The following is a 13,944-nucleotide window of genomic DNA, read 5'->3' on the forward strand; positions in this document are numbered from 1 at the left end:
ACTTTTAATGAGATACAGCCTTTACTACAGTAACTAATGATTTAAATAAGCCTTCCCCAAAAATGTACCTTTCTACCTAAAGAGGTAAAATACCTAAATTTTTTTTCAATACTCAGGCACAACATCTGTGCATTCATTTATTTTAAAGAAAGGGAGAAAAAGATATATAAGGAGGAAAATCTTCCCCATTTCACAAGAGAAGCATACCAGCTCCTTCATCAACTGTTTCTTCAAAGAGTCCTAGTCTTGTAATAGGCAATTATTTTCCTAAAAATACATCTAGTAAAAGTATGTCACTGTTGAAATTCTTAACTGGACCATTTTCAAAGATCCAATGCCTTCCTCCGGCAACTTCCAGGATTGAACCAGCATAATCCCAAGGAACAGTCCAGCAGCACCCACTCTTCACCTCTCCTCTGCTGGAATTTCCTGAAATTGAAACAAGGAAGCACTGTCCCTGCTATTGGTGAGGGAATGCTACTGCCTTGCTCTTCAATTTCACTTTTAAACTATTTTAAAAAAGAGGAACTGCCTCTAAAATAAAATGTCCCAATCACTCTTTTGTTGCTTTTATTAACTGCCTAATATTTTTCTCATCATTCCTTGTCTTTATCATCTTTTATCCCAGCATGTGCACTTTAAACTCAGGGTCCCCAAGCTTCAGGGTGGATCAGTCAGATGGATGATTATGAAAATAAGGGTCATAGGATCTACCCGTGGAGGTTCTGTTTAGGTAGATTTGTGGTAGGACCCCAAAAACTGCATTTGGTACACATCCCATGGTTGGTTTTGATGCATGGGGCTTGAGTACCAGACCTTGATAAAAACAGTTTTTTAAGAATATAAAGAAGTGTGCTTTAAGCATCTTCTATATTAAGGAACAGAATTAGAAAGACTTAAGCACATGAAGCTCCCATTTATAGGTGTTTTTGCAGGTCTCTAAATAAAATACAAAGTAGGGCTGGGGATGTGGCTCAGTGGTTGAGTGTCCCTGAGTTCAACCCCAGATAACACCCCCAAAAAATATATAAACATATATAAATAATAATAAATTATTTACATATTATTAAATAATTGCCTATTATAAGACTGGAAGATGAGAAGAAAAAGTAACATTTTTATACTGTTGGCAGGATTGTCAATTAATACACCCACTATGGAAATCAGTATGGAGGTTCTTCAAAAGACTAGGCATGGAACCACCATATGACCCAGCTATAACATTCCTCAATATTTATCCTGAAGAATTAAAGTCAGCATACTACAGGGAGACATACCCATGTTTATAGCCGCACAATTCACACAGCCAAACTATGGAACCAGCCTAGATGTCCATTAATGGATGAATGGGTCAAGAAAATGTGGTATATATACACAATGGAGTTTTATTCAGCCATAAAGAAAGATGGAACTATGTCATTTGCAAGAAAATGAACAGAACTAAAGATCATCATGTTACGTGAAATAAGTCAAACTCAGAAGTTCAAAGGTCATATGTTTTCTCTCTCATATGCAGAAGCTAAAGAAAAAGGAAAGGAAAGATGGGGACAGATCTCATGAAAATCAAAGGGAGATCAGTAGAGGAGACAGACCAAGGCAGAGATGGAGGGGGAAAGCGCTGGGGAGTGATATTGATCAAATTATATTGTTATATTGTGTGCATGTAGAAATATGTAACAACAAATCCCATCACTATGTACAAGCAGAATGCACCAATTTAAAAATGTGGAAAAGAGTAAAGGAAGGCATGAAGAAATTTTGCCATCAAAAGAACCTCTAACACTTAAAACAGGACATTTCAAACTGTTGCATGAGGAAGTTTGCTGTAATATACATTCCCTTAAACAAAAAGAACTGTTTAATGACATAATCTCAGTATCCGTTGATTTAAATGAATTTCAGCTGGCTTTCCACTCAAAAACAAATGTGACTTGTAGGGTTTATTAATCAAGAAACCTTACTGAGGGGTCTATTGTATACACAAAATTCTGGGTAGGCCAACTTCATAATAGATAAAAGAGTAAAACAAAAGCACAGTCCCTGCCTTTAATTCACTTATCGTCTGTATTATTTTACCTCCAATCACTAAGAAATTCTGGACTAACTTAATCTTTTCACTACCAAAAACAAAGAAAGGAACAGGGCTTTCTCGAAAAGATTCTTGTCTTTGCCTGCCCTCTACTTTTAGAGAATAAAGCAAGTTTGCAGGGGTGGAGGACAAGAGTGGACATCTAGGAGTTTTGGCTTATTTTCATACCAGTTTCCAGGAGATGACCCAGAGTCACCCGCTGGTAACCTTAATGATCAGTATAAAGACCCGAGTGAGACACAATCTCTTTAATCGTCAAAAACCCACTGGAATTGGGTGGTTTTATGCATTCTATTTTTCAAGACAAAAAAAAAAAATACACAAGACAATGTAGAAAAAAATGCTCACAGAACAGCCACAAAAACCTTATTAATAATCTCACCTTATGTTTACATGGCTCTTTGGTGAAACATTTCCATGAATCTCATTATGTGGTCTTTACCACAAGATGAGAGGTGGAGCCAACAGCCAACCCTACTTGTAAATTATATCCTGAGGGAGGTGAACAAACTTCAGAACAACATTCAAATATATTCCAAAATTGTTTAACTGCCACTTCTACACATCCTATTTGCTGTCTGAGAATTTTCTATGATCATCAAAATGAGATTTTTTTACCATTAGTTTTTGAAAGATTTGCCTTTTAGCTAGTACCATGTGAGGAGCCCCACTAATTAGACTTGTTCAAGTTGCAATATTTTTTGTTTGTTTTTTAAGTTGTAGTTGGACACAATACCTTTACTATACTTTTTTATTTTCATGTGGTGCTGAGGATCGAACCCAGTACCTCCCACGTGCTAGGCGAGTACTCTACTGCTGAGCCACAACCCCAGCCCCAAGATGAAATAGTCTTTATTTATCTTGTCACCTGTTGCTGACAACCCTCCTGTACTGCCTTACAACCCTGCAATAGGCCAGGCTTAGCCCCACCCCAGGACATTCATGCTAGCTATTCTATTAGCCTAAAATGCTCCTCTCCCGGTCCCTCTCATGTCACTCAGTTCTCACATGTCACTTGCTTATAGAGACCTTCCCTGATCTCCCCTACCCCCAACTCCAGCCCCATCACTCTAACCTATTACCCTGTTTTACTTTCTTCATAGTGATTAACAAGCTTCTGTACCAGGACCTAATACATAGAAGCTCAGAAAAGTGCTATAAATGAATCCATTCATTCATTCATTTATACCATAAAGGTCTGTGTGTTTACAGGTACTAAGCATAAAAAGATAGCTATGGCCAGATCCCTAGTATCACAGAACTTCCTTTTAAGCTGAGAAGCCAAACTTACCAATGACTGTGATACAATGTAAAAAGTGTTAAGAAAAAAAAGATCTGTATGCCCGATGTTCACAACAGTGACGCCAACAGGGTGGGAAATGCATGGTATTCTCCCCTATGAGAAGGATGGGGAAAATATCAGAGGAGTAAATTGATCTGCTCTAAGTTTCACAGCCATCAAGAGGCAGAAGTCTTTCCACTGTGGAATCAATGCAACAAATGATTTATCAAGGTGAGATGATATGTCTTGGACAATTCCAACAACTTGTGAAACAGTTTTGAAGATGCCAGCTCATAACTACCCATCTGACACAAAGTTAAAATGATGTACATCTGGCTTATGGATGAAAGCCACAGAGATTTACCTTTTAATTGAAAACAATAATAAAACAGGTTCACGCAGGGTTGAAATCACATTGAAGTTATTGGGTAATCCTATGAGAAATAAAACCTGTCCAAGTCTACAAAGACAAATGATCCTTATCGTTCCATTTTCCTTACCATTTTTTTTTTTAATCATTATTTTCCTCTGGTAACTTTTACTGGTTACCTCTTATCTCCTCTGTGAGGATTCTCCTTTAATTCATTACCAAAATCCCTCTAAAGGGTTCCCTCCACTCACATGTTCTCACCTCTAAATAACAGATCCCATCAGTGCAGGAGGGCCGACCTCATCAACTCTCCCCCCTTCACCCCGTCTTCCCATCCCCTGTCCAGGCTCATGGCTTCTCTGGCCCAGGAGAACCAAGAGTGTGTATGAGAAAACCAGCCCATCCATCTTCTAATTTACAAAACATGACGTTTCGCAAACTGTTTACTTATGTCCCTGCCAACAATATTACTCAAATGCGGTGGAGTGAAAAAGCCACAGGGAATAGTGTAGTTGGCCAAGAGCAGTATTTGGGGATCTAAAATTACAGGGGAAAATCATACAACATTCATTTTACTTAGTCCCAAATCTCTATCAGATGATGTTGAGCAGAAAGATTCTAAAATTGGCAGGGAGCAAGGAAAAGTCATCTTAAAGTTTGGGCCATGCCAGGGCAGCCTCGCCAAAAGAAGGCAGAAGAAAACAGAGTAAGGTGTGTGCCTCGGAAAGCTGTTGTAAGCAGCAGTGTCTCGTGGGCCAGGAAAAGCACACAGAAACTGTGGCCGCGAGAAACACGAATGGAGATTGCTGCCAACAGATGACAGACAACGAAGAAAGAAGGCAGTATTCTTTATCTAGTTATTCAGAGGACAGCATTTACCATACAGCAGAATAGGAGAAGCTAGATCTATTCAATTCTATTCCAATTCAATTAGCAGGAGGGGCCAAGTACTTAAAACAATTGCAAAGAAAATCCTGCATCTCAGAGCTCAACACTCAGGAGGAGACAGAGGCCTCTTCCACCTGGCCCAAGCTGCGTCCACACCAAGAAAGGGTGAAATGAGCCTGCTTTGAGAGCAACAAAAAGAAACCAATTTTCACCAGGGCTCTGAGGAGGGTGTGTAAGGCAGTAGAGCCCAGGAGGGAGGAGTCCTGACCAAACAGGAGCCCCAAGAGCCATTTTTATCAAGTTTGGTTCTGCAGGGGCCCTGCTCTCTAAGTATATTTCTTGTATTACCTCATGCAGGCCCCCGACAGGAGTCCACATGACCGTCCAGATGGCCATGATAACCATTTAGCAAACAGCGTTAACTCAACCTTACTCAGGGTCTCACAACTATCTACCCAAGTCATGGCATGAGGAAATATTAAGGTTAAAAGAAAAGCCCTGAATTCTAACTCCAAATACATAACTGAGCCACACTGCCTCTAGTTCAGAGAAAGTCAAACTGAGACCCAGTAAGGGGAGGAAGAGGAGAAAGGTCACAAACGCAGGTCAGATACCAGGAGGAAGCAGAAATAACTAGGAGCATTGCCTTCTCATAATCAAGTGGTTTGGGGTCTACACTACAACACAGTCTCCAAACCCAACCCACTGTGTGTATGAAATGTTCAATCCATAAGAACCAGGGCAAATTAATAGGTACACAGAAGCAGATACATATAAATATAGCTCTGATGTATTTTTCCATATGTACCAAAACAACCAATTTGTGTCACACCAACAAATTATGTATTATTTTCTCTACACTGAAAAGGTAGGAACTATCATTAGTAAAATATATATTTAGAGCAAGATAAGACATCGTTTGTCCCTTATGTATAAATCATTGTTTAATTATTACATCAGGGAGCTTTTAAAAACATAACCCTGAAGGGTAGCTGCTAGATACTTTATTTGCTATATATTGTATATTTAAAATTTTTATAATTAAAAATAGAATATTTAGTGGAAAAAACATCCAAATGTTCCAAAGTGTTTAAATCTTTTAAAAAATTATTTAATCATCTATGTTTCATAACAAATTTTGCAAATTTCAAAGTCTTACAAAATGATACCTATGTAGCAAATGCTCAATCATCTAAAGAAAAATTGGATGGAAATACTCCACATGCAGCTACTTTGAACCCTATGTAGTAGTCACAAATGAGCAAATCCAATATTTAGGGTTGCTCCTGCCTTAGAAATTTCTCTAAAATGGGTCTTGAATTTTCCATTAAAAATTGTCATAAGTATTGCCTAGGCCTGGGTTTCTCCTGGATCCAGGTGTCAAAATGCGGTTCATCTACCTCTACATGGGTATAAGAGATGGGGGAGGGGACATCTAGTTTAAGCCCCAGAAATTCTGAATTCTGATTCAGTTAAGTGCTTAAAGTGCTTTAACTGTAATTCTGCTAGATGTTCATGTTTAAGCATCACCCATCTAGAACCTCTTTTAAAACAGGACAAAAAAAATTAGCCAGAGGCAAAACTATAATCATCAGTGGCCAATTCCTTATATCTCCCAACAGTCCCTGGAGCAGCCAGAGTTCTTGCAGTAGGGGAGAAGCCAAGCCAGATCCAGCCACAGACTGTGGCAGGAGACCAATCAAGCTCCCAGGAATCTGGGGAATCCCAAGTGCCCTGGGAGGAGCAGCTCTGAGTAGCCTACCTCTCCAGCACATGGGCATGATACCCCTGGGCTTGTATAATGGGCTTAATTGTGCCATATCCCATATAAAGATATGTAGGAATTCTGATTCCCAAGTACCTCAGAATGTGACCTGATTCGGAGAGAGGGTCTTTACAGAGGTCATCAAGTTCAAAGGAGGCCAAGCAAGTGAGCCTTTAGCCAATGACTGGTGCCCTGATACAAAAGGGAAATTTGGACTCGGGGGCAGATGCACACAGAATGAAAGCAACGTGAAGGGACACAGGGAGGAGAGGGCCACCTCTGGGGCAAGGAGAGAGGCCTGGACAGAGCCTTCTCTCACAGCCCTCAGAAGAACCAACCCTCTTGACATTATGATTTGGGGCTTCTGGCCTCCGGAACTATGAGACAAGAAACTTCCATTTTCTGAGCCACCAAGTTGTGGTACACTTCTTGTTGTTGTTATGGCAGCTAATTCAGCTTGGAAAATTTTGAAGCAAAAAATTAGTGAAGGCAACCCAGGTGAGCTGGGGCTTTCTGGAGAGAAAAGACCTAAACCTTGAGAGAAAATGTTGCAGCCTGGACATCAGATAGCTCAGGGCCAGAGAAAAAGTCACCAATCTGCACCAGTGTCTGAGCAATGACCCCTACTGATGAAAAGGGTCACAAATCATGCCTGCCTCCATTATTCTTGCAGGATAAGGAGATCAAGAGCTGCTCTCTGTAAGATCTGAAGCCCCACGAATATTGCGCTCTCCCCACCAGCAGCTCTTCCTGTATGAGCTGATGTGGGTCAGGTGAAGAAGGTGACACAGCCCTCATACTGGGTCACTCCCACCCTTGCTAGGAAGCACTTAGAAGTAAAATCTTCATTCTAGGAAAATTTAATTTGAACTCCCAGACACATCTGAGTATGTCTGGAACATCAACCACAGCAAACAAAAGGCTGTTGCAGATGCTTTTATGGACAAGTCAGGCTTCCTAAGAGCCCAGGGTTCACTGGGCCGCAAAAACTTGACAAAGCAGACCAGGCCAGGACAAGCAGAGTGTTCAGTCTGGCCCCCAGGCCTGGGGAGGGCTCCACTGGGAAGGGTTAAGTATTATCGCAACACAGAATTTATGATTCCTAAATGTTTGTTTTAACTAGTGTTGAGAACACATATTCGACCCAGTGTGAACTTGACCTCTGGGTCCCTCTCCCTTCCCCAAGCTGTCTGTGCTGTATGACAAGATTTTCCAGCAGTCCCTCCCACCCCTGCTCCCAGCAGTGGGGCCAGGGATGGGGTCAGGGCAGCCCTCCCACCAGCTGCCATGGTAGGCCGACTGCAGAACATTGGCAAATCTGCCGTCAATGTCAATAGCAGGCGTACCAAAAAAAAAAAAAATGTGTACTCTTCCTGGGCCTCACCCAAGCTTGGCCCGCACAATACCCAGCCAAAAGGGGTGGAAGATAGCCCAAGAGGGTCCTCTCAGTCAACTGAGCTCCAGTCGTGTTACACCCTCCGGGATGATGCCACCTACTATCACCAAGGATACAAAAGTTCAGGTCTCCTTTGCGTATAACTCTAGGAACATTTCTAGGGTTGGCTTTTGTTTTTTTTCCAAAGCAGTGTGGGCTGAATGCCAGTGGAAAAGCAATGGAATATCGATTTTCTGTTCCTTGCTAAGGAGAGAACAAGTCATTTGATGTGCCATGAGTTACATGAGTAAAAACAGACCCTGTACTCCCTACAGCTGGCTGAGTTTCTCCTCTATTCATAGAACCTGGCACATGGTAAAAGCTAAACAGATATCCGTTAAATAAATGAAAGAACCATGCATGCATTTATGAAGGCCTGGGACGTGCCAGGCACCCACTTTGGATTCACATCTGCCATCTTCCCTCCACCTCACTCTGCCAGCCTGGCCTCCTTCTCTTCTCTCCATTATTCTTTTGTGTTTTCTGTTCCCATGTCCAATCTCCTCTTTAAAGTCGAGCCCACTGGCAATGACTCCAATCTGCACTTACCAGAAAGGAGGACAAAAAGACTAGAAGAGCCAAAGGCAGGAATGGGGGGATCCATTATGAACAGAGAAAAAAATGGGGGGGGTGGCAAAAATGTTATACACACCAGGGGTTTAATGCCCCACTCAAAAGACAAAGTCCCTAAACCACAAATCCTCCAACAAATGTTAAGTCTTTGGAAAGAGAACAAAGGTGGTAACATCTCTTTTGCCCTAAACAGGTATCACCATCCACAGCCAGCCAATATTAATAACTAGAAAAAACATAACCCATGCTATAATTTCTACTCCTAGAGATCCACACACAAAGGGTGTCTGGAAAAGCAATATTAAAATGCAATTGGGCATCTCTACATAGGGACTGGGCGGCTGGAGCCCTGAGACCACCTTGGTAGATGCTCGTAGACATTCTTTGCCCCTGTGTGGGTCTGCTGCCTGCTCGTTTCACATCTCTGATTTGCAATTTAAGGTTCACTAAATCTTCAGTCTTCAGAAGCATTTGCCCATGGCAGATGTAAATTAAGTTTCAATCAACTCAAAACCATCCAAGCTGACTCAAAGAGACATGTTATTTTCTTCATTGGAGTTAATCAAGTACTGAACACCATGAACATATCCAATCTCTTATGCGGAAATATCTTTGCATCAATTGGACAAGCTATATTAACTGAACTTCTTCAGCCAGACTCTTTAAATTATCCTTAAAATATAATTAATTAGTATTATTTAGTATTAATTAGTCCAGGTTGTACATTGAAATGTGCATGCAAATTTTATGAAGGAGGAACTTCATGTTGACATATCATTAATTTTTGTATTCTCACATGTAATAAGTCATCTCAAGGATGACTATTCAATCTTGACACGTTAAGGACAAGGGAGAGGAAGGAGATAACATATCAATTTATTTTGCCAACTAAATAGCACTGCTATTTACTGAAATAATTACAATGACACACACTGGTGATGAGATTTTTTTTTCCCCCATTCAATTTATGGATACTCCAGGGAGTACTTTTACTCTAAGTGGAAAGCTTTAAAACAAAGAGAACTAGAGGCATATATTTAGTCTCTTAAAATTCTTTTAAAATAAGTCATTCAAGGGTACAAACAACCCAAACAACTTCAAAGCTATACAGATTGTGCATTCCTAATCCAAAAAATCCAAAATCCAAAATGCTGCAAAATCCAAAAGTGTTTGAGTTTCAACAAGCCATCCATGAGGGAAATCCCACACCTGATCTCATGTGATAGGTCATAGTGAAAGCATAGGCATGCTAAAAATATTACATAAAATTACTTTTGAGCTATGTGTATAAGGTATATGTGAAATATAGATGAATGTCATAGTTGGACTTGGGTTTCATCCTTAAGGTTGGTATCTCATTATGTAATGGCACATATTCCAAAATTCAAAAATAAAATATCAAAATCCAAAACACTTCTGGTCTCAAGCATTTAGGATAAGGGATATTCAACCTGTAAAGTAAAAAGTTATCCACATCTACATTTTTAAGAGAAAAATAAAAGACCAATAGGAATACAAACATAGGGAAAGAAGAAAACTAAGTAATATATAAATGAGATAGGGTTTACTTGGCTTGAACCAATACAAACTCTTAAGAATGTTTCTGGTTTTATCAAGTTTTCATATCCACTCTTTTTTTACCTTGGTACAACAATCCTACAAAGAAGGCAAGGTTTTGGCACAGTCATTTCTGGATGGAATGGGGGTAGCAAGGTCAAGTGAATTCTCCAAAGCCATGCAGTTAATGAGAACTTCAGCATTTGAAATCTGGTCTTCTGAACCTAAGGTCGGCAGTCCTTCCTGGCCTCACATTGCCCAGCCATGGACACAAGCTTCATAGTATCATTGGTCCAGTCTAAAGGAGGAAGTCCCCCACATCTTTTTGGATTTACCAGATACACATGAAATAAGCCCCCCATTAAAAATACCCACTTTATAGATATATTACTTTGGATTGAGCACTGACCTATCCTAGCAGCTCTTTTTAAAATACAATAATTCCTGAAGGGAGTTGTGACTTAGGTTTCCAGCATTAGGGTCTGAATTCATTTGTCAGAAAGGCCAGTTTTTTGAATGCTGAAAATCACAGAGAAGTGATGTTGCTTTGCTTAGATCCCAGTGCTGTCCACGAACTACCTCCTAGGAGCTGGAAGGAAATTTCCAACCAAAAGCTATAGGCATTTGCAGGTATTGAGATTAATTCAATATAGCAACCTTCTCTGGCACTTGAGTAACCTTGCAACCTTAACTCTCTAACCCAAGGTCTTCTGTGGCCTTTCTCTTTCTGGATCACCAGGGGGCACACCCAGCTAAACACAGGCACACAGGTGTCTTTGCCTCCCTTGCCTGGAGAAGCAGGAAGCCAAGAGGTAATGCCCAACATCTGGATGTTCACCTCTAGAGCATCTTTGAGTCTTCTAAACAGCTTGAAGTCCCAAATCCTCAGAAAACCAGAGACTAAGAGACAATCTTCTTTTCAGAGAGTGTGCTCAGTTATATCTTTTGCCAAGCAAACATGTTAAACCTTGGAACACTCTCTCCAATAGGCATCAAGGAACATTGCCGGTCTCTGAAACCCTGACCTGTATGTTTAACCTTTACACCGCAATAGCCCACTGGAATGGTGCTATCGCAGATAGACTACCCCCATGTTACAGGAAGACCATATCACATCAGGTTTGAGCAGATGGAGTTACTGGGGAGAAGGGAGGGAGTACCATTTGACTGGAGCCATTCTCAGGAAAATGCTGGCACATTTCTGTCAAGTGTAATCTAAGAAGCTAAGAATTGAAAAAAATAATGGTTTAATCTAAAATGCTACAATCCTGAGTATTTCTGATCTCATGGTTTGTATCAGCGATTACTCCTTGATCATAGCCAAATCATAAAACATGTGGACATTCCTTTTTACAAAATTAAAGTCATGATGCCAAAGCCCCTGTTATCTCCAAGGATTGAAGGTGTTTTCCAAAAAATAAGGTCATTCAAATGACAGTATCTGAAATTCTTTTTATTTACCCATCAGTATTTAAAAATCCAAACTACATGTAACATTTTACTTGTTATGCTGCATACTGGGAAGCAGCTGAAATTTTGGACGATTCCAATTCATATGGTAATGGTTCTAGCTCTGTGTGGAGAACATCTACTGGGATTTAAATTTGGGGGAAGGGAATAAAACTATCTCCAATTAGGATCAGACTTAGCATCCACCTGTCAAGAAGATGAGGTAAGTTTAATTTAATGCTTAACTTCACAATGCATAGGGGAAATACCTTCCAATGTTCTCAAACCTATATACATCATTAATAGATGTTCTAAAACACTGCTAAGCCTGCATATTAACTGGAGAAGCAAGACAGAAAGCCCCACTCAGAGTATTCTAGAAAACAATCAGGCCTCAAGGATGGAGACTTCTGATTGCTATTTTCAGAAAGATTTAAAAACTATTAATGTTGGGCTGGGATGTGGCTCAGTGACAGAATGCTTGCCTGGCATGCCTGAGATCCTGGGTTCAATCCCCAGAATCACCAAAAAAAAATAAAATTAAATATTTTATTTAATTTTAAATAAAATGTGTGTGTGTGTGTGTGTGTATATATATATATATTTTTTTCTCTCTCTCTCTCTTTCTCTCTCTCTCTCTCTCTCCAGAACAAAACTCCTACTTCCCATTCCTCTCTTACTATCATTTTAAAGAATGTTTTTCATTTGTTGATAATATGTGTAAATTAATTACATAGGTTCTGCCATATGGGGCAGCTCAAATTGGAATATTTTCTCTAGTTCCTGATTCACAGGTGTGACCAAGTAATTAATACCTCAGCTGAGTACAGGGAAATCTTGGATGCACAGTATGGTTCTGTACAACACTCTGATATGGGCACTGACACTGTTGTTACTCTGAGTCAGCCCTTCCCAAATGCCAATGAAGGCTGCAGGTAAGAGGTGAACTGCATTTCAGATTTCAACTTCCCCAGGAGAGCATCAGCCCCTTCAAGTGGCCCCTGTGGGCTCCACCCGCTATGTGGACAGCCCAACTTTGACCCATTTTGTGCAGAGCTGCTGTGGACATTGCAACTTACGTTTGGTGCACCTCTGGGAACCAGGGGCCTTACTCCAGCCATGGCAGCACTGCCCTCCACAGACATTGACCCTGAAACAAAGCAAGACCCCTGAGTCCAGCAGCAGTAATACTCCCTTCCCAAGTACCCAAGTTTCCAACAGGTTCCTAAAAGGCCAGCCTCCTGCTACCACACTCCTAGTGGGTTTCCAGGATGACCAGCTCAAAGTTGCCCAAGTAGAAAGTTAAAGACCATGTATCAGAGAAGGGTAGAAGAATCAAAAGGCCTGCTTCACTTTGAGCTATGCAGAGAGGAGGCAAGGTCCAAAAAAATGGTTGTGTTAACCCCAAAATTAAAGTAGAGCCAAACATTCTGCATATTATCTGGGGCCAATTTGAAACAGTTTCAGAAAGAAGTGTCAAAAAAAGAGTAAGGTCACACCACCTGGAATCATCCTTGAAGGAAAAAAGTCAAATAAGCAAAAAGTTTTCCCCATCCCAACTTGTGATTAATGAGGAGGATCGGCAGTACAGGGCGGATACTTCCAGCAACCAGTAACAGAAATTTTCCAAACCAAAATTCTGTCGATGCTAAGACTCCACCCTCACCCCAGCAGAGCAGACCCCACAGGTGCAGGGAAGCGCAAGGTCACAATTTCTGAGATGCCCAAAAGTTCTAGGCCACAGAACAGGAGCTGGATCTTTACAGCCAGTCCTCCCTCAAAACATTTATTTTCATTAACTAGACCAAAATTGAAACTGAGTGCAGAGACGTTTAATTGATGCTATGGGATTAAGCTGTAGTGACTTCATGCTTACGCCCATCTTCTAGGAGTAGCTCGGGTTGCGCACGGGAGGTTACGCCCCGGGCAGCCAAGCCTTTTGTGTTTGCCCGCAGCTCAGTAACAATGCACTCCGAGTTTAACTTCAGTAAAAGTGCTAGGGCTTCCCCGCACCCCGCGCTTCTCCGGGCTCTCCAGGCGGGAAAGAGAAAGTCTACCCACCGCTCACGACGCCCTCAGCCACCGCAGGGCTCCGAGTGGCCCTGACCCCGCGGTCCCGGCGCGCGCTAGGCGGGGGTGTGGGCTTACCCCTGCAGCTGCTGCTTCTGGTGAACCTGCAGCCTCGAGCCCGCGCCGCTCTGGGTCTCCTGCGGCACTTTGGAGCGCACGACTTGCCTGCCTTGTTTGGTGAACGGGGCGGCCGCCGGATGACCGCCGGACTTGGGGTAGAGCTGCGCGCTGGGGCCCCCGGGACGCGCGGGCTCCAGCGGTGGCGGAGGCGGCCGGAGCCCCTGCAGGGCCGCGCCACCGGGCTTGCTCGTGCGCCGGGTCCGCTCCGAGGGAGCCCCGATCGAGGCGCGGCTGGGGGCGCCGGCGCCCGCGGAGCTGCGGCTGGTACCTGGCGTTGAGCGCGACGTTGAAGGTCCTTGGGCGCAGGGCCCGCCCAGGGGCAAGAGCCCGCCGCCAGGCCGGGCCC

General features: G+C 42.1%; 1 protein-coding gene across 3 annotated transcripts in view; it reads right to left on the bottom strand.

Annotated features, from left to right (window-relative positions):
* Window positions 1-13,941, bottom strand: part of Ltbp1 (latent transforming growth factor beta binding protein 1) — a 389,795-nt gene extending 375,854 nt beyond the window's left edge. The window contains exons 1-2 of one of the 3 annotated variants that reach the window (XM_015479779.2): window positions 13,557-13,941; window positions 12,488-12,558 (exon numbers count right to left, since the gene is read on the bottom strand). The gene's annotated coding sequence lies outside the window, so the exon portion shown is untranslated. The remainder of the gene's footprint in view (window positions 1-12,487; window positions 12,559-13,556) is intronic. The other 2 variants (XM_048804568.1, XM_048804569.1) reach the window with 2 other exon arrangements.
* Window positions 13,942-13,944: the final 3 nt, after the last annotated feature.

This window comes from Marmota marmota, unplaced genomic scaffold, assembly GCF_001458135.2.
Source record: "Marmota marmota marmota unplaced genomic scaffold, marMar, whole genome shotgun sequence".
NCBI lineage: Eukaryota > Metazoa > Chordata > Mammalia > Rodentia > Sciuridae > Marmota > Marmota marmota.